We start from the raw sequence: 21,729 nt of genomic DNA, 5'->3' as shown, positions 1-21,729 counted from the left end.
AATGTCACTGTGCTTTGAACAGCACAGGTAGGAAAATAGCAGATACTATCTTGCAAGCGCTGAACAGAGAAATGGCCTGCAGTGAAAGGAGTGAACAACAAAAAACAAACACAGACAAGGAAGCGGAAATAGTGCGGGTTAAAGTAGAAAAAGAGAGAGAGATAGATAGGAGGGGCAGCCAATAACATACGTGGAGCAGCGCTGGCCATGCCCTAATAATTGACGAGACGAGCGCTGCATTGTGTGATTGGCTGGAAATACTAAATGAGGCTGAACTGGGATCAGCTTCCACCCGGAAGAGATCGCGGACGCTACCGGGCAGGACGCCACAGAGGGAAGGTAAGACAGGCTAAAGAAAAGGATATAGGATAAGAAAAAAGCAGCGCAAAGCGGGAGAGAGCCCTCTTCGTCATCCCCCGAATTACGCCTAAAGGCTAACATTTAAAATTGCTGGAAATGTTGGAAATGACAACGGTTAAATGTACTAAGAGTACATTATTTATGATAATACTTAATGTTATACACTGTAAAAGCAACAGCCAGCATGACCTTGTGTAAGTCGACCCCCCATTGTGAGGGCGAGATTCGGGAATACATTTTTTTTCCCCCCTAAATATATGTATTTGATATCCTGACATCGTTTGAGAGGCAGATTTGCAAAAATAACAATTTTCTAAGCACTTCTACCAGAACCGCCAGACGTGTCATTTTGACGTGTATTACAATATTATTTTGTATTAGTATTATTTAAAATGCAGGGTGGATGAAAAGCTGTCCCCCATTACTGTTATTTGTATTTTTGTACTTTACTCGTGAGACTGCGTGACTGTCGGCTAGTAATTATTTAATTAGCTGACAGTCAGGCAGATTTATTAAACTCGTGCAAACTATGGCCGAGGAGTTAACAAGATAATTAAGAGCCAGTTGATCCCAGCATACTACTTGTTGCTATTTGTGTTCCGTGTTTGTTTGTTTATTTTGAGTTTTTGTTTTGTGTTTAAATCTTTTATTTGTAAATTAAACTTGAGCAGAAGGTTTAATTGAAAACACCGCACTGGTGCCCAGTTTTATTATTTTATATATTTTCTTTTAGCCCGCAGAGGGCACTGTTGTCCATGGCCTGAATACCAGCAACGGTAAACTGGACCACAGAAATACCAATACTGGTAAACAGTTCAATACTGGCGCACTCACAGATGCTCTGAAATAAGCAATAACAAAAGGTGAAAGAAAAGGGAAACTAAAACACGGTAATAAAATTACTGTCAGCTCGGGTCTCCGTGGCCAAGGTTCCCCTTCTACTTATACACGTTACCTCGGATACGTAACAATTTATTTTGTATATTATTTTCTTTCACTAGGCTGGCTGTCTTCTTCAGCCGTGCTTGCCTATTTTGGTCGCTTGCTCCAACCATTGGCCTTCTCAGCCAGCGTCTCTGTGTGTTTTCCAAATTACGGCCACCCGAATGCACAACCAAGCACAGGTCTTATGGGCCGAGCAGTCTCCCAAGGCCCGCCTCTCAGCCACTTGGAGAGAGGGAAAGCCAACACACCCTCTTCCCCACCTCTCCGTGTCATCGCCATGACTGACAAGCGGATCCTACGAGACTGCTGCCCTCTTCCTGCAGTACTACACATGTGCCAGATAGTCAGGACAGATCGCCCCCCATTACACACCCTCCTCTGAATGGCACCACCGGTCCATTCGAAAATCCTACACCCCTACGCCTTCCCGAGAGAATAAATCAGCGTTTTGATGCAGCTTTCCTGCTCGGTGGACAACCCTGAAGGCATAGGGCTGCAGGGCCAAGTACCACCGCGTGACTCTGGCATTGTTATCCTTCATCCGGTAAAGCCATGCTAAGGAGGCATGATCTGTAAACAGGGTGAAGTGTCGCCCCAGGAGGTAGTACCAGAGTGACTCGACTGCCCATTTTACCGCCCGTCACAGCAGCCAACCAATCTTTAAACTGCTTGCAGTCCCGTCCCAGAACTACAGGCACTGGATATCGAGGACACAAACCCAATTGCACTCGTGTCACCTGCTGGCCAATTTTCAAATTCACATTCATTTTGGGATAAGTGCGTTCATCCCCATGAATACATTTTATATGAACCTGTCCCTTTATTTGTTTATGCCCTGGTAAGATTAAGCTCTCTTGTATCAGGGTCTGACTACACCCTGAATCTAAGAGAGCCTGGGTTTGTGTATCATCCACTGACACAGGAATAACAAAACCCGTCTGCTGGAGTGACTGATGGAATGGAACAGTCTTACCTGGTCAAATGAGGTCACATCCCATAGGGGGGCAATCCCGGTCGATGTGGCTCACCTCCCAGCTTGTTCCACACATCAGTGAACTGGTTTCTCACCAGGAAGCTTCAGCAGGGGGTTGAAACACAGGAGCCATCAAAGGGGCTCGACGGTAGGGTGGTCGCGCGAGACCCCGGTCCAACACCGCAGCAGCCCGTGTGTGACCCCACTCCACCCCAGTTCTCGGGCTGGGAGCTCCCACCATCACAATCCATCCAAAGACCTGGCTACCCCTTCCCCCCAGTCCCTTCACCCTCCCTGTGGCCAGTAGAGGGGGTGATGCTGGAGTAGCACTGTTTCCAGGCAGCTTAGCGGGCACTGGTTCTGCTGCCTGGTACTGCTCTGCCAGTTGGATCGCCTGCCGTTGCACCCAAAAACGCGGTCCCGGAGCCAAGCACTGCAGGAACCGCTCGACTACGATTACCTCCACCAGCCTGGCAGTGGTGGTGGCTCCTGGGTTCAACCATCCCTGGGCGTAATCCAGCAAGCGGTGCACGATGGCCCTGGGGTGTTCCTCCGCGGAGAAGCTCTCCTCCCGGACTTTGCGGCGGTAGCCCTCCGGAGTCGCACCCATGCGGTTGAGGATGGCAGCTTTCAGCATGGGGTACTCCATCATTGCCACCGGATCCAGGGTCCTCGCCGCCACCTGCGCCTCCCCGTCAGCTGGGGCAGGAGGTAGCTAGCCCAATGCTCTCGGGCCCATCCGGCAGAGATTGACCTGCAATGGAAAACAATCAATAAATATTATTTAACACTTTGCAGTGATTTAGAGGACAGATCTCAAACCCCAGTGTGCTACAGCAGCCATTTTGAAAAGACCTTTGAAGCAGACATTAAAGTTGTAAGTGCAAAAAGTTGTCAGGATGTTAACAATGAAAAGCGAAATTATAGCAGCATGAGGGGACGTATAATGCTATATTTTTCATAACCCTGCAACTTACACTTTAAGTGGGATGAAAATCAGTTGTATCACTGATAAATATGAGTAATATCTACTGGATTGTGAAAATAACCAATGATATTATCCCCATTCACTTCCATTATATTCTGTCTGAGGTGTTTCAATGTGGTGATAATAAGCACAGGCTGAAATTAAAAGGAGTGTGTGACAGGGTAACCCCACCCCCTTGTTTATTTATATTATTATGGTTTAAATGTACAGTTGTACTGTTATTATTTAAATGTATTTGTGTTAAAAATGAATTATTATTTATTGATGTTTTCTTTGGCAGGGAAGGAGGTAAAAACCTTCCCTGCCAGAAATACTTGTGTGGAATGTGGCTGTCTTCTAACTGGCTAATTGATTGCCAGTTTGAGGACAGCCACATCAATATAAAAACCTGCAGCTTATTTTGTAAGATACAGAGTATGAAGGATAAATAGAAAGCATAATTGTAGAATATTGGTCCTTGCTTTGAGTGGCTGAAGATAAAAAAAAATGGAAACACCTGGGTAAATGAGGGATACCAAGTATATTGAAAGCAAGGGCTTCCACACAGGTATGGCTCATGCGTTAATTAAGCAAATAACATCCCAGCATGCTTAGTGTCATGTATAAAAATGCTGGACAGGCCAGGTTGCCTATAATTATGGCTAGCATGGCTGCAAGAGGAGACCTCAGTGACTTTGAAAGAGGAGTGATTGTTGGGGCGCGTTTGGCAGGAGCTTCAGTGACCAAGACAGCTCAACTTGCTGATGTTTCATGAGCAACGGTGACTAAGGTGATGTCGGCATGGAACTCCGAGGGAAAGACATCATCAGCAAAGGGCAACAGTGGGCGGAAGTGCAACTCCAGGATTGTGATATCCGTGCATTAATTCGAAGTTCAAGGCAAAACAGGCAAGCAACTGCAGATCAATTGACTGCAAATTTCAACCTGGGGCGCGAGCAGGCAGTTTCATCAAAAACGGTCCGCCGAGAACTCCACAGAGCGGGATACCATAGTGGCCCAACGCCCTATTAAGTGACTTTACATTGGTGTTTCCATTTTGTTGTCCACTACCTGTATGTGTGTGTGTGTGTGTGTGTGTATATATATATATATATATATATATATATATATATATATATATATAATCAAAACATCCTTATCCCCCAAAGCAGAAATCCTTCTTGTTTTATCTTTTCTCAAAATATATATTGGTTTTTAATAGAAGTTCACAGTACCAGTTAGTGAAACCTTTAAAGCTGAAAATGGTTATATATTTGAAGAGTACACTAAAATGAAATGCAGTTGTTTATTGACCTTGGGAATGACTATTGCAAGAAGTGACAGAAAGCTGTACTGAATTGAACTGGTATAGTCAATTCATATCAAACATTGTGCCACAAGAACCTGCAGATAGGCTCTTAACAGTGAGGCACACAAGTTGGCTTTTTGAAACACAAATATATACCGGTTTTAAATTGTCACTTTTTGAAACTTTTGAAAAAACTAATTTAATGTTTCTCATATGCTGTGGCTGTAACAAGATCTGACTACAATCCAAAAATACAATAAAGGAATAATTAAGTGGTTTCCAATCTGAAATATTATTTAAGTTTAGAGAGGTCAATGACTTACTATGAAGACCCACACTAGACACAAAGAAAGTTAATTAATAGCAGCAGTTTATTGAATACAGAAATAGAAAATAACAGAAATCAATTGTAAGACAGAAATAAATGTTGTACTACATATCAAAGATAATCAATGCTATCAAATCTTCATATACTTGTCTATAAATGACATGAAGAAATTCTATCTTTTCAGTTATTTATCAAGGTTCATTGAAAGTTACTAATCACACATTTTGTAATACCCCTTCTCCGCTGGTACATTCGACCCGTGAGGGCTTGGTACGGTACGGGTACGGGTGCTTCTCCACTGGCTATATGTCGAGCTGAGCGAGAACCAAACCATGAAATTCTGGCCTCACAAGACATCTAAATCCGACTGCAGGCCGAGCCGGGCCAGGGGCGGGGTTAAGGATTTTCATCATTACGTTGCGTCAGTCAGTACACTCCAGAAAGAAAAACAACAAACATGGCGGGCAGCGAGTGTGATGAGACAAAAGTACAGTCTTGGGACGCTGAGGAAGTGCAGGCTCTAGTTTCTCTGTGGGCAGATACAGTAGAAGTGTTCAGGAAGATCAGAAATTAGAACATTTATGCCTGAATTTCTGACGATTTATAGCAAATGGACATAAAGCGCGGCTACAGTACACTTAACTCACACACTCAAAAACACAAAATTCTACCAAATTTCTAGCGTTGACCTTTATTATATTAATATAAAGAAAAAAAAAATGCAGAAAAAAAAACAAAAATATAGTCAAAATACTGTACAGCTGTACCATTATAATACATACAATATACTGTACAGCTGTACCAGACATGCAACTACGGCTCTCATTGCGCTTGCACAGCTTCTTTTAAGCACCCAAACAAAAACCAACTAGAATAAACAACAACTGTCCTTAAACGGGATATCTTTGGCAAATCATATTTTTAAAACCTTATTTTTCCCCTTCAACAGAACTAACTGAACTTTAGTAAGTAGATATAATCAGTATAATTTGTGGATTATAAAGACTTACCTAAATATATTTAGAAAATATAGCAATACAAGATACAGCTGTACCATTGGTCTATTTGTTTGCGCATCTTTTGGCAAACTTAATTAATAACAATAATTAATAACAACTGTCTTTCATTGCGTGTGACATCTGTAGCATAGCTCGGCTCTCCAGTGGAAAAGGCTCCCCTTAACAGCACCATGAGGGCTCGGTTCTACAGTAGAAAATAGGCATAACATTAGTTCAGGTATACTAGCTATGTTTCATGTGGACAATGTAATATAGATTAAACTCAACAGTCCTAGACAACACTGACCCGTTTGCCGTTTGGTTGTAGAACCTGGCTTGTTAAATTATAGTATGAAGTCCTCTCAGCGATGATTCTTCAAGCCCCGATGTACCTGTAAAAAATGTGTGTAACATTTGCTTATATGATTATTTATGTCTGCTAGAGGTTGGGGAATGAAGAGTTTAGTTATGAGAAAATATGAAGATAAATATTAATGTTCTAATAATTTAAATAATGTATTTGAGATAAAAACAAACTGATACTTTAAAAATTGATAAATAGGGTTCCAGAGTGACTCATCTGGTAAAAGTATGACTGCATGACGTGCAGGGTGAGTCATACATTCATGAGCGTGCAGGTTCGGGTCTTTGCTGTGTGAAGTTGCCGGTCTACCCAAAGGTTTGGGAGTCAAAATCGGCACAGATTGTTTCTCCTCACATCGTTGCAGCAGACCCTATTAGCCAGACACCCAGTGAGCACAAAGCGGGCACCTACAGGGTTGGCCTTTTTCCTCCAGGGATCCGGTAGCTCGCTGACATCTGCTGCCAAACTCCTGGTTGTAAATTAGGCGATTTGCTTGGGGATTGGAGAGAGCCCACTGAATTTCAATTCTCCTGAGCTGTTGTGGGGATTGCTGCACTGCCATTCTAAAAAAACAGGGTAAAATAATTGCGCACACTAAATAATAACAAAAAAAATATACAGTATAAGGCATAACATTTTAAAAAGACAATACATCAATACATTAAATAACCCTTCTCAAGACTATATCTTTTTCTTTGCTCAGAAGGAAAATAAAAAAATATATGCAAACACAGACATTCTGAAGTAACTAAGAACTATGTTCATCACAATGTGCAAAATGTGAAAAAATACCTTTATGTAAACTAGTGTCTACTGAATCATTAAATATACATTTCAACAATGAGCAATGTGCATTACAGGAAAGCCTACCCATTATACCTGCCATTAAATTGATATTGGTCTTTTGTTCAATAATGAAAAAGGATCTGCTAAACATGCAAAAATAATATATCATCTAGTCATTACTGTTCTTAATTGCAACTTAATATGTTTTGAAAATGTGCTGCTGGGTTATTCATATTCAAAATTCATAGCTCTATAAAAAGCACCACTTAGCAATTAATTCAATATTTAGCAGATTTATAGTACTTTGAATCTGTGCTTGCTTAATTCAACAGGAACTGCAATCATCTTACATGAGATGCTTTTATAGTATGAATCTTACATACAAAAAATAAAAACACAACTGTGAAACTTTGCTTCCTTAGCATACGGGTTAAAGTTTTCTTGGACAATCTACAGGTTCAATGCAATATTTTAGTGAGTCTAGTTTTTTACTCCAGCAGTGTCCTAAATACCCATGCCCTCACCAGATAGGTCACATACCCCTTGTAGAGGTCACAGACTAGGTGCAAGCAAAACAGCTACAACATCAGAACTACTCAAACATACTTCATATGAAAAAAAAAACATATCAATCACTTAATCACTTTGGGGAACAACAGCATACAATTTGACAAATGGCATGTAATTAAGTTTTTTCACACCATGTATTTTATAACATGTAAAGTATACCAATATAGCATACTGTGACAGGATAGCCGGGGCAGTGACGTCAGGCCAGCAACAGATACCACACACACAGAGGAACTCGGGTGCAAAAGCGCACTGCGGCGCCGTTTTTATTAACAATATATATATATATATATATATATATATATATATATATATATATATATATATATATTTAAAACAGAAAACACTACTCACAGAGCAAATATGCAAGATTAAACAAAAACAAATATCACACACCAAAGAATCCCGACTAAACAAATATGGTGCTGGAGCTTCCAGCACTCGTAGCAGTTGTTTTGTTTTTACTTTTGTTTTACTTTGCTTTGCTTTCGTTCTTCCGTCTCACACATATGTTCCTCTTACGAACACCCACCCCGAACAAATGAATCAATTAATTAAATCAGGAGATGGTCACCTTCTGCACAGGGTTTTGTGAGATGGGGCTTCAACCCCATCGATGCTGCCAAACAATAGCACACAAAAAACATTGTATTTTTAAATTAACACAAAATGCATTTAAATCATACACCACTACCAAAACATACTCATTTTAAATAAACAATTAATTTTCCCATCATCAATAAACACCAAACAATATATTTATTTACACGCAGGGCTTTTCCTCTGCCCTGCCACATACCCCCCCCCCCCCTCTTGTGCACAATAATTCACACACACACACACTGCCACAATGGCATATTAATGACTAAATCCCTCACATCTTGTGGAGTGTATGCCACATTGTATCAAGTCTGTGAGCAGGACAAGGGGTGGCCCAAGCCAATATTAGATACATCCCATATGGAACAAAAATACATCTGTAATACAGTATATAAGAAAAGTATGAATCTTATATTTTCCCAACATCATTCTTGAATTACATAGAATATATTAAATATATTATCAAGATATTTTGTACATTTTTCATACATCAAAATTGGACCCTTTCCTAAATTAGAAAAAATATATATATATACCATATACAGACGTGCTCAAATTTGTTGGTACCCCTCCACAAAAAACGAAGAATGCACAATTTTCTCTGAAATAACTTGAAACTGACAAAAGTAATTCACATCCACCATTGTTTATTGCATATTTAATAGAAATCAGACTTTGCTTTTGATTTTTTATTCAACATAATATTGTAAATAATAAAACAAATGAAAATGGCATGGACAAAAATGATGGGACCGCTAACCTAATATTTTGTTCCACAACCTTTAGAGGCAATCACTGCAATCAAACGTTTTCTGTAGCTCTCAATGAGACTTCTGCACCTGTTAACAGGTAGTTTGGCCCACTCTTCCTGAGCAAACTGCTCCAGCTGTCTCAGGTTTGATGGGTGCCTTCTCCAGACTGCAAGTTTCAGCTCTTTCCATAGATGTTCGATAGGATTCAGATCAGGACTCATAGAAGGCCACTTCAGAATAGTCCAATGTTTTGTTCTTATCCATTCTTGGGTGCTTTTAGCTGTGTGTTTTGGGTCATTATCCTGTTGGAGGACCCATGACCTGCGACTGAAACAGAGCTTTCTGACACTGGGCAGTACGTTTCGCTCCAGAATGCCTTGATAGTCTTGAGATTTCATTGTGCCCTGCACAGATTCAAGGCACCCTGTGCAAGGCGCAGCAAAGCAGCCCCAAAACATAACCGAGCCTCCTCCATGTTTCACTGTAGGTATGGTGTTCTTTTCTTTGAAAGCTTCATTTTTTCGTCTGTGAACATAGAGCTGATGTGACTTGCCAAAAAGCTCCAGTTTTGTCTCATCTGTCCAAAGGACATTCTCCCTGAAGGATTGTGGCTTGTCAATAAGCATTTTAGCAAATTCCAGTCTGGCTTTTTTATGTTTTTCTTTCAAAAGTGGAGTCCTCCTGGGTCTTCTTCCATGGAGCCCACTTTCGCTCAAAAAGCGACGGATGGTGCGATCAGAAACTGACGTACCTTCACCTTGGAGTTCAGCTTGTATCTCTTTGGCAGTTATCCTTGGTTCTTTTTCTACCATTCGCACTATCCTTCTGTTCAATCTGGGGTCGATTTTCCTCTTGCGGCCGCGCCCAGGGAGGTTGGCTACAGTTCCATGGACCTTCTTAATAATATTTGCAACTGTTGTCACAGGAACATCAAGCTGCTTGGAGATGGTCTTGTAGCCTTTACCTTTACCATGCTTGTCTATTATTTTCTTTCTGATCTCCTCAGACAACTCTCTCCTTTGCTTTCTCTGGTCCATGTTCAGTGTGGTGCACACAATGATACCAAACAGCACAGTGACTACTTTTCTCCATTTAAATAGGCTGAATGACTGATTACAAGATTGGAGACATGTGTGATACTAATTAAAGAAACGAATTAGTTTGAAATATCACTATAATCCAATTATTTATTATCTTTTCTAAGGGGTACCAACAAATGTGTCCAGGCCTTTTTAGAATATCTTTGTAGAATAAGCAATAATTAATCTCTTTTCACAGCTTCTTTGCTTTATTCTATGACATAGCAAAGGCATGCAAGTATACATGATAAAATAGCTTTTAATTTCATCACTTTTCAGGAGGAATGAAGCATTATTTCAATGAGCTGTAAGGGTACCAACAAATTTGAGCACGTCTGTATATATATATATATATATATATATATATATATATATATATATGTATTTAAAATATATAAATGTGTATACATGTTAAATGTATCATTAATGCTTTTATAATATAAAGTAAATATATTGAGATATATAAAATACATTTGAAATATTTAATTTAATATATGTACTTGTGTATGGCACATAATAAAAAACAAACAATATTTATTTAGCAGAGACTGCCAACAGCAGTGACTCACCGCTCACTAACACAAACACGCACAGAGGCACCTCCCCACTCTTGCGGATGCACACACCTCTCAGGGTGAGTTCCACCGATTAAAAAACAATAACTTGAAAAATGATCACAAAAACAGTAATCAAATATTTACAATAATCAACAAATAATTGCAGTTTCCACAAAAAAATCCCAACCCTCAGCATCCTTTGCAAGCAACTAATTTAATAAAATCTAATAGGAGGCTGTGTGGTCCACTGGTTAAAGAAAGGGCTTGTAACCAAGAGGTCCCCAGTTCAAATCCCACCTCAGCCACTGACTCATTGTGTGATCCTGAGCAAGTCACTTAACCTCCTCGTGCTCCGTCTTTCGGGTGAGACGTAATTGTAAGTGACGCTGCGGCTGATGCATAGTTCACACACCCTAGTCTCTGTAAGTCGCCTTGGATAAAGGCGTCTGCTAAATAAACAAATAATAACAATAATAATTTACATGAGTCCACTCAGGCAATATCTATATATGACAAATACATATTTAATGCTTTGTATAACAAATATATTGATTAATATTAAATTAAAAAAGGTAAATACATGTTTCAACACAATTAAATACATAATTTATGTACTCCATGGTATATATAATGTCTAAGGTAAACATCATTAGCATCATTATACTTTTCAGGGAAACTTATGAATACATTCTTAATGTATTTTGATTCAGTTTCAAAATATTTACACCAATTTGTTGTTAAATATATATTTTTTATATATTTAAACAGCATCCGTGAGTAATGTTTTTAAAATGTATGACGAAGTCAAAAACATAATATATTTTAAATGTATGGTAAGTTTGTTGCACATATATATTTATAACAGTATATTGTAAAAAATGTTGTCAGTTAAATAAAATGAATTAGTAATGTAGAAAAAAATACATTAAATATATCTGGTGCATTTGGAGTATATTTTAAATATAATTTAATCTGTGAGCCATATATTTATTTTATATGTTGAAAATATATGGTAAGGTTATAAATATATTATTCATATATTTAACATGTTTTCCATTCATAAATATATTAAAAAATATATTTTCTTGCCGTATGGGATGTCTAGGCTAGGCAGTGTAGGTAAGCTATGTTTTTTTAATCGTAAAGTGGTATGTAGCATGACAGATTTACACCATTTTCACACAGAAATGCAGCTACTGTGAAATGTAATCTCTGAAATGTTTTAACGAGTGTGTAAAATACCCTTTCACACAGCATGAAATTGCGCGATCTATGCTGGTGTAATACCGTCATAACCCTTTCACACAGCCAAAGAGATTGCGGGAGTACAACTTTCAAACCTGTCAATCAACAGACTGTTCACTGACAAGACCTAACACCTGCACGCAGTGCTTAATTTGTAAAGAAAGAGGTGCTGGGACGCAAGCAACGACAATAATACCGACCCTAAGAAGACCATATTCAAAATCATAACACGTTGATTATTGTACATACTTGTGTTACATGTTTACAATCACGTATTCTACATTAAAAATAAAAAAAAGTCCAGAAGGACGATATTGACGAAAAAATGCACCCCACCATGAACATTGGTTTGACCCGCGGTTTGCACTATTATCAGCGATGTGTAAGCAACGGAAGCCGCTGGTAGATTACAAAAACGATTAATTAAACTTAGGCTAGGTAGTTGTTAACTTAGTATGTTTTATTCGCTATTAATTAAATTATATTCATTGAAAAAAGCAAGAGAACCAGATTATTATTATTTTTATTGTTTTGGTTTAATATAATATAGCAGGCTAATGTGCCTATTGAAGTAGGCTACAATACATTTTTTTCATTAAAAAGTTGTCGTTGTTCTTTGTTGAAATTAATGTTCAGCTTTCATATTTTGTTGTATACTCATTTAATCAAACCAAGTAGTGTAAGAAGTTGCTTGTATCGTTCATGACGTTATTCAAATCAAGTAAGCTTATTTGTGTATAAAAAATGAGAATAGAGTTGCAGCCAGTGTCATCTTACTTAAAGGCACTCAAGCTGAAATCGTAAAGTAATTTAAAGTAGGCTACAAACGTGGCAGCGGACTGTCTCTCTTTAACGCGCACGCAAGAACTTGCAGACTTAATGCAACTGTGTTGAGATTTTAAAAAGAAAGCATTTTATGAGATTTTTAACTATAGGTACCGGCACTATGACTCAAGCTCAGGCACAAATTAAGCACTACGTATAGTGACGTAGCATGTTGACTTTGAAACCACACCCACTATAACGCTTCAGTGGCGGTCACAGGCAGTTATGATGGTCCAGTGCCGTCTCTGAACTCCCTCACGAGGTGGTTCAGAGACAGCATAAAATATGACGGTTCTGTGGCGGTATAAGCAATTCACACAGACCTATAAGCTGCTACAGTGGAGGTTCTGAACCGTCATAACGCCTCTGTGTGAAAGCACCTTTAGATGGTAGGAAATCAAACGATTTAACAGGGGCTTACATCAAGCAAATACATAAATTAAGGCACTATTCAAAATGTTTTGTCTACTTGTTTCTTTTAAAATTCACACTGTATTCTATGAATATATATCTTTGAAGTTGAGGAGAAATATGTAATAAAACATCCACTTGTGTAATTAGTGAGACCATTCAGATAGTAGTGCTATTTGTATTTATAGAATATAATAAGGTTTTTATGTGCCAAAAAGTCAAGGTTCTTTCAGTGAAAGCCTTTGTTGCTCTTTTGTCCCCCACAAAGATGTAGCATTTTGGTGTCAGCATGCAAGAAAACAGTAATACCCAAGGATCCTAACCTTCAATGTTGTCATGTTTAGGTTTGTGACGGGGTACACCCTGCCCCTGTGTGTATAATATTATTTGTTGTATTATTATATAAAATGTATTGTTTGTGTTGAAAAACACGCCATTTTGTTGTTATTGTTTACAGCCTGGATGGGTTTACGATGCCCCATCCAGATAAAATCGTGAGATTGCATGGTCAACAGCAAGTAATTATTGACAAACTGGCTGTTGACCATGCATATGAGAAAAACCCTGTGCCAAATGTAACAGAGGGATACACTAGGTAATTAATAGCCAGTTAATCCCTCTGCCACAATATAAAAACCTGCAGCTTTGGCTGAACAGGGAGAGTTGTTGTGGCAGTGTGCCTCGCCCCTGTGTGTATTCTGTTGTATGTAGTGTGTTAGTGTTGGGGTATATATAAGTGCATGGGATATAATGTTGGGTTATGTAGCACGAGTGTTATAAAATGTATATTTGTATTTAGACACGAGGATGGCACAATCACTTCATGTGTAGATTAAAAGGGGCATTTGTATGGAAGCACGGGAAGTGCACAAAGTAGTTTACAGCTGCATAAAAGAATGGGAGAGAGAGAGAGAGCGAGAGAGAGAGAGAGAGAGAGAGAGAGAGAGAGAGAGAGAGAAGGAGAAAATTCAGTGGTACCCCTGGATGAAGGACAACATGGGGAACTAACATAACTAACTGCATAAAATCAGTTTATTTATGTTTATGTGCAAACTTTGGGATTTGTGACAAGGTGGATCAGCAGGTTTCACTTATTTTCCATGCCTATTTTATGCCTATCATCACGGGATCTTGCTGCTTAGGTCACAAGTGAAATGGGTTTGGTGGTTTCAGCTGAGCACTTAGCATTACAAATTAATCTGTAGGTATCTGTTTCAGAAAGGCCCAGGACTGAATGGCACTTTCTTGCAGATCCATATGAACGTTTAACATAGTAACACATAGTTAAAACACTCTGCTTGTTTGAAAGTTATGCGGTTGTCCGTTAATGAGTTTTCCTAAATACACGTATTAAATACTCTGACGGCGTTTGAAAGGCAGGATCACGAAAATAAGGAAGTTATAGTCCCACCCACCTAGAACCACCAAAGCAGTCATTTTAACTGCCTTTTACAATACATGTTTTTATTTTGAATATAACCTACAATAGTCAATTTTATATATACAAGCCTGTTGTTTTCTCTACTGGACCTGACAGCCATCAATTCCTTCGTTTTGCACAAGGAATGCACCAGGGAAAATATCAGTAGATGAGATTTCATCTTGAAGCTAGCCACAGTGCTTCAGCAGAAACATTTCAATCAAAAAACTGCAAAGCAATAGGCTGCTCCAGCTCAACCTGGATTCAGTGCTGCACCGAGTGACACACGGAGAGAAAGCAGTCATGCCTTATTTTAAGGGCCATTTTTTTGTTTAGTAATTGTTAACAAACAGCTAATAAACATGTTAATGTACATTATTTATTTTCTGTTAACTGTTAGTTAATAATATATAATAGGCCAGCAAAAACTGCAAACACCAGAGCCCTATGGATGATCAATCAAACACCAGAGCCCTATGGATGATCAATCAAACGCCTGAGCCCTGTGGATGATCAATACCCAGTCGATCATATGCTTGAAATCGGTTCAAATTGTTACTTTAATGTTTAGCAAATTAAATAAGGTTTTTATTAACCCTAACCCTAATAATAATAATAATAATAATAATAATAATAATAATAATAATAATAATAATATCATCTTTATATAGCGCCTTTCATAGTGGACCACCATTACAAAGCGCTTTACAGGGGTAGGCTGTGAACTGTACATTATATGCAAAGTCACTTACAATAGGACACTGATTTGACATCTCATCTGCAGGCTGGAGCGTAAGGCGGTTAAGTGACTTGCTTAGGGTCACACATTGAGTCAGTCAGTGGCAGGGTGGGATTTGAACCAGTGACCTTCTGGTTATAAGCTCTGGACTTTAACCACTGGACCACACTGCCTTCTGCTCTAAACCTAACCCTTAGCTAAAAATTAACAATGTTTGTTAACAGTTAAATTAAAAAATAAAAGCATGACCGAGAAAACGTATGTTACTTTCGTTCTAAATTAAAACAAATATTTTGTTTTTACAGTTTTGTATGTACATATACATGTTTACACACTAGTTTCTTTTGAAATGTTTATTTTATTATAGTTTTTCATTTTTTGAAGTAGTACTTTATATATAAACAAACCCTTTTATGTTTAATTGTTAATATAAATACAGCACTTCGGCTGTCCAGTTGTTTGATACAACTAGGGTGACCAGACGTCCCGATAATATCGTAATCGTCCCGATATTAGGGGCTTTGTCCCGCGTCCCGATCAAGGTACTGTCGGGACATCATTTATCCTGATTTTTTCAGGTAACTGTGAAAACCTGAGCATCGGATGGAAAATTATGTATATTGTGCTGCTGCACTGTCTTGCACTGCAAAAGAATACTGTACTAGTTTTGAGCGTGTTGTTTGAGTTACCGTGGGAACACATCAATGCAGCTATCCAATCACGTTAACCGCAGTCATGTCATGTTTTTTGGTGCATGCATCTGTGCGTATACGTATGCTTATACATGGTTTTACTGGCAAAGACTTTGTCACGAAGTGTCATGATGGCTAGTGTTGCTGATGAACCCGTCTAAAAAACTAAAAAGAGCAAGTACTGAACAGAGTGGGAAGGAAATTACAACTTGATTTGTTGATCATATGACTGTGTTACAAAGGCATTTTGTAAGTAGTGCGGTGAGTCTGATGTGAAGCATCATGCAAGTGGTAAACAACATGTGCAAAACTGCCAAATTGCTAAACAAAATACCCTTGTCTCAAACTTCTTCAGCAAGCCCAATGAGACGTTGGATACCCAATTTGTTGTGGCGCTTACCCAAGTGTATCACACAGTAGTGCATCAACAGTCTTATCGGTCCTGTGACTGTGAATTGAAGCTTGCACCTACATTGTTTCCAGATTCAACGATTGTGAAAAACATTAGTTGTGGCTGTACAAAAGCTGAAGTCCTGATTAAAAATGTACTCTTTCCGCTGTCAACAGAGTTTGATGATATTCTTCAGTCAAGACGGACCCTACTTCTCAATTACCACGGACGCATCGAACAAAGGTAACGTAAAAACCTTTCCCTTGTCCCTGAGATACTGGACAGTTGAACTAGGGATGCAAGATAAACTATTAGACTTTTATGAAGAAAGTATGGAGACTGCAGAGTCAATAACCAACACTCTCCTTCAAAAATTTGCAACTCACAAACTAGACTTAGCCAAAGTCTCTTCCTTTTGCACTGACAATGCAAATGTTAATTACGGCAGGCGGAAATCTGTATAACAGAACCAGAAAAAGGAGAATGAACATATTTTACCTGCCAACTGTCCAGGCCACATCATACACAATGCAGTGAAACATGCAAGTAGCGTTCTAAAAGTGGACAGTGAGTCACTGGTGATTAAGACATTTAATCACTTCAGCAGTTCTACTAAGAGAGTAGCCGTGCTGAAGGACATGTTTGAGTTTGTGAACATTGAGCTGCTGCTTTGCTATGTCATGTCCCAACACGCTGGTTGAGTTTTTTCCCAGCTGTGAACAGACTGGTGAATGCTTGGCAAGCTGTCAAGAGCTACATTGTTTCTCTGGGCAGTGACGAATGTCCAGAGAGTTTGTGGCCTCTGTTTGCTGAGAGTGAGCATGGCAAAGAAGGTCAGGAAACTAGCAGTGTTGAGGTTCACCTCTATTTTCTACAGAATGTTCAGTGATACTGTGCGCTGCCTGGAGAAAGCTGGTGTGACTGCGTGTGAACTGTATGCCATAATGAACGGTCTGCGAATGAAGCTACACCAACGAAAAATGACCAATTCTTCGGTACTAAAGTCGAGAACGAGTTTTTGGAATTACACCTTTATCTTCAAAAGCCCTTTGCAAATTTTATGATGTTTCTGTTGAATATCTAGAGAAATGGTTTGACTTTTCCACTAGCGGCTACATGTACAACATCAGTGCTTTAATATCAGCCAAGAGAAGAGTTGGAGTTCAGGGATCTGTCTGCAGCTGTAAGAACAACAAACCTCCAGAGTACTGTGGACCTGGATGAACTCTACAACAAGCTTTGTACTATCCAAGAAATTGTCAAGAACTAGGAGCTGGGCAAAATAACTGTTGGGGAACTGGGTTCGGGTGCTCAGCAGTAAGGGAGTCATTTGATTTAATTTGTGCTCAGTATACCAGTCTGCTTGGACTGACGTGAGGAATCAAAGCAGTATTGAGCTGGTGAGGTCTGAAACGCAAGTAAAAATGAATTTCAGCATGAGCTGCAAGGAGTTCCACACTTACGTAATCGGCAGAAAGGATGTTATGTGCATGGCCAAGTCATCCAAGAAATATGAGACTGCTGGTGCTGAAAATTGAGAGCTGTGCAATCTATAGTACAAGGTAGGCCTCTATGTGCTTACTTTCTAATTTTTTTTATTTTTATCTTGTATACGCAACTATACAACCGGGAAAAAAGGGACCCTATTTTTCACACTTTATCTGGTTACCCTAGATATGACGTGCTTGAATAAAACTTGAGTTGTATCCGATAGTTTGTCTTTCATTTAATATTGATGTTGTTTAAAATGTAACTGTCACAATGACTGCTGGTGGCGGTTTTAGGTATGAGTTTTACTGCGGCAGTTCTAGTGTTAACAGAAAACGAATTACAAAACATACTACAATCACTAAAATGGTGATTAAAATGTCACGTTTTTTGACTCTGAAATTCAAACAAATTCAACTTGCGATGTAAACAAATATAACTGCGGGGATCTAAACTGTATTATGCAGCAGTCAGCAAGCCAGACGGAGAGCTGTACACCAAAAAGACTTTGATAACTATACAGTATGAACTTCAAAAACATTTTCTGTTATTTATTTATGTAATTTAAGCTGTATCAGCTATATTTAAACAAAATATATAAATCCATATTTACTGTCGAACCTTATTTACTATATATATATATATGTGACAGGCTGGCTTTAGTGAGGACCTCAGACCAGAAATGAACACACAGCACGCGAGTGAAAATAATGAATGAAAGCGCTGTTGCATGGTTTATTATAAATAAAAAGGTTTGAACAACACAGAACACGGCACTTTATGACAAAATAAATAGACAAACAAAATGGACTAACACTTAAACAAACAAAGTTTTTAACTTTTGTAATTCTCTCCACACCCGTTCTCCACTCACCGAACACCCAACCCAGAGTGAGTGAAACGTGCATCTATATATACTGTTGTGCCGGGATACAATTACTAATTAATTATTCACTTGAATCCCAGCACGTGAATTAATTATGTGCAACCTCGTGCTCACATATTAAATACTTTAAATGCACGTGAAGTGAAGTGCAATCCTTGTGCCTAAATACAGTTATACATTTTAAATAACTTGTGCTGCACACACCCATTTATATCCCGTGCAGCCATATCTATACACCAACATTAACACACGTAACATACAACATATAACACACAACTGCACAAAGGGGCGGAGCACATTGCCACATATACCCCCCCTTTGTGCACTGCACACATGGTCTCAACGGCCACCTCCCCCCTTAAAATCCCCAAAGTCTTGCTCAAAGTCCTGGGCCAAGAACAGGGACTTCAAGGAGTTCTACTGGCCATGCTGTCAGCAGACGTGCTGACAGCTCCCAGTCTGACTCCTTCAGCCGGGGCAGTCCTGGCAGTGAAAAGGCTGCATCGAGGGTGGTCTCCTGACCTCCCCCCTTCGTAGCTGGCAGCTCCCTTTTGTGGGGCTCCAGCCACAGCACTTCCTGCAGCGCACGTGCTGCAGTGGGAGTAGGTCTCCTGACCTCCCACACGATCTCCTGCAGCGAAACTGCTGCTGGGGTTGGTGGTCTCCGGACCTCCTCCCCCTTCTTCAAAGCCGGCAGCTCCCCTTGGTGGGGCTCCAGCCACAGTACTTCCGGCAGCGTACGTGCTGCAGTGGGAGTAGGTCTCCTGACCTCCCCCACGATCTGCGGCAGCGAAACTGCTGCTGGGGTTGGTGGTCTCCGGACCTCCTCCCCCTTCTTCATGGCCGGCAGCTCTCTTTGGTGGGGTTCCAGCCACAGTACTTCCTGCTGTGATGCGGAGCAACAGGCAGCCCCAGGAGGTGCGAGGCTGGCATCCTTGGGCGGTGCGAGGCTGGCATCCTTGGGTCCCTGGGCGGTGCGAGGCTAGCATCCTTGGGTCCTTGGGCGGTGTGAGGCTGGCATCCTTGGGCAGTACGAGGCAGGCATCCTTGGGCGGTGCGAGGCAGGCATCCCTGGGCGGTGTGAGGCAGGCATCCTCGGGCGGTGGGAGGCAGGCATCCTTGGGTGGTGCGAGGCAGGCATCCTTGGGCGGTGCGAAACTCAGCTGCAGCTCCTCTGGTGGTGGAAGTGGGAGCGGCAAGCAATCTTCCCACAGCGGTGAAGGTGGAACCAGCAGGTATTCACCCTCTGCTGGTGGAGGTGGGAGGGGCAAGCAGTCCTCCCACGACAGTGAAGGCGGAACCAGCAGGTATTCAGCCTCTGCTGGTGGAGGAGGCAGAGGCAGCTCCTGCTGCTCTGCTCCTGCCAGTGAAGATAGTGGAAGCAGAGGCAGCTCCTGCTGCTCTGTTCCTGCCGGTGGAGGTAGAGGCAGCTCCTGCAGTTGTGGCATCAACACCTTCCGGGGGTCCACCAGTGGCTCCCACTTGACGTTGTTCCTCCCCACAGAGAACTCGGTCCGCTGTGGCCAGTCCCGCCTGTGGTAGTGCGCCTTGGTGTCCCTGCTGTCCCAAACGCAAAGATAGCAGGAAAACTTGGTAAAACCGCCTTGGAGACCCATCAGGAATACCACCATTTTGATGTCTCCTATGTCCTCACAGCCGTACTCATCATACTTCAAGGCGTCCAGCAAGGTCTTGATGCTGTTGTAATCCTCTTTGAGGTGCACCGAGTGAGCCAGGGGAAGAGACGGGTACTTGTTACCATTATGGAGCAGCACGGCTTTGTGGCTCCTGGATGAGCTGTCAATGAAGAGGCGCCACTCATTCTGGTTACAGGCGATTCCGATTGCCTCGAACAGACTGGTCGCATTGTGGCAGAAGCAGAGCCCATCTTGACGGGTGAAGGAGCTGGAAAAAGGTTGGTGACGCTTCCTCTGATCTGCGACTTGCACACTTTCATCCAACAAGTTCCACTGCTTGAGCCTAGACATCAAAAGCTCGGCATTGGACTTGGTGAGACCAAGATCTCTAATCAAGTCGTTGAGGTCTTTTTGGTTGGGGTAGTATGGGTTTCTCTCCTCAGCTCCACCTCTGAAATTGTCATCTGGATCTACAACGTCTTCCTCGCTCTCTGACTTGCTGCTCTCTTCTAAAGATGGCTGCTCTCTCTCCGGAGGAGTGGGTACGGGGAGCTCATGGCAGTGTGGCACCGGGGCGATGGATGAAGGAAGGTCCAGCTACGTGATAGCAGGTGCATTCTTGCCAGTCCAACGTTTGGAAGGGTCCACCATGCAGAAGTAGCAGTTGCTTGAGTGGTCAGTGGGTTCCCGCCAAATTCTTGGGATAGCGAACTTCATGGCTCTCTTTTCCCCTCTGTACCATCCTACAAAAATACATTTATTTCACCCATGACTAATGTGTAAGAGATTCTCGCAACATTTTTCATATATGATATATTTTTTCAATAACATTGAAAATTGTAAAACATTTTAAAATTAAAAACTTTTACAATTTTAAAAATGTTAACAAATTTTATAACATAAAATTCCGAGCAACAATTGTCCATCTTACCTTCCAGAGTTTTTTTGCAGTGCTCGCAGGTGAAATGAGGTGCCCAGGGTTTGTCTTGATCCCCGACAGGCATGCCGAAATATGCCTTGTGGGCCTCACACATCTTAGCAGATGCTTCCACAGAGTACTTTTTCGCTCTTGTCTTGATAAAAATTGGCCACAGACATAGCAACATGCGTCTGCCGGATGCTTGCAGCCTCTTGATGCCATCTCAGAAAAATGCAGATATGTAACCACTTAGGCAGCTGGAACTAAACTGAACTGGTGGGCTTAAAGCCCCTGTATTTATACTACTATTTACACTACCGGTCAAAAGTTTTAGAACACCTCAATTTTTCCAGTTATTATTGAAATTTACGCAGTTTAATGTCTCAATGTACTCTGAAATTAAAGCATAGAACAAATAAACAATTGGAGATAAAAAAGAAATCATGGAATCGTTTTGTTTAACAAAATTTAATCTAAATTTTTGACTC

The 21,729-nt window shown here is 40.6% G+C and overlaps 1 long non-coding RNA gene across 1 annotated transcript in view; it reads left to right on the top strand.

Moving 5' to 3' along the window:
• Positions 1-275: 275 nt before the first annotated feature.
• LOC131739445 (uncharacterized) overlaps positions 276-21,729 on the top strand; it is a 34,823-nt gene continuing 13,369 nt past the window's right edge. Inside the window, exons 1-2 of the long non-coding RNA XR_009330529.1 lie at positions 276-339; positions 16,488-16,554. This is a non-coding gene — a long non-coding RNA (uncharacterized LOC131739445). The remainder of the gene's footprint in view (positions 340-16,487; positions 16,555-21,729) is intronic.

Source organism: Acipenser ruthenus, chromosome 11 (genome assembly GCF_902713425.1).
Source record: "Acipenser ruthenus chromosome 11, fAciRut3.2 maternal haplotype, whole genome shotgun sequence".
In the NCBI taxonomy this organism is placed as follows: domain Eukaryota; kingdom Metazoa; phylum Chordata; class Actinopteri; order Acipenseriformes; family Acipenseridae; genus Acipenser; species Acipenser ruthenus.
This window is presented reverse-complemented; position numbering and strand designations above follow the sequence as displayed.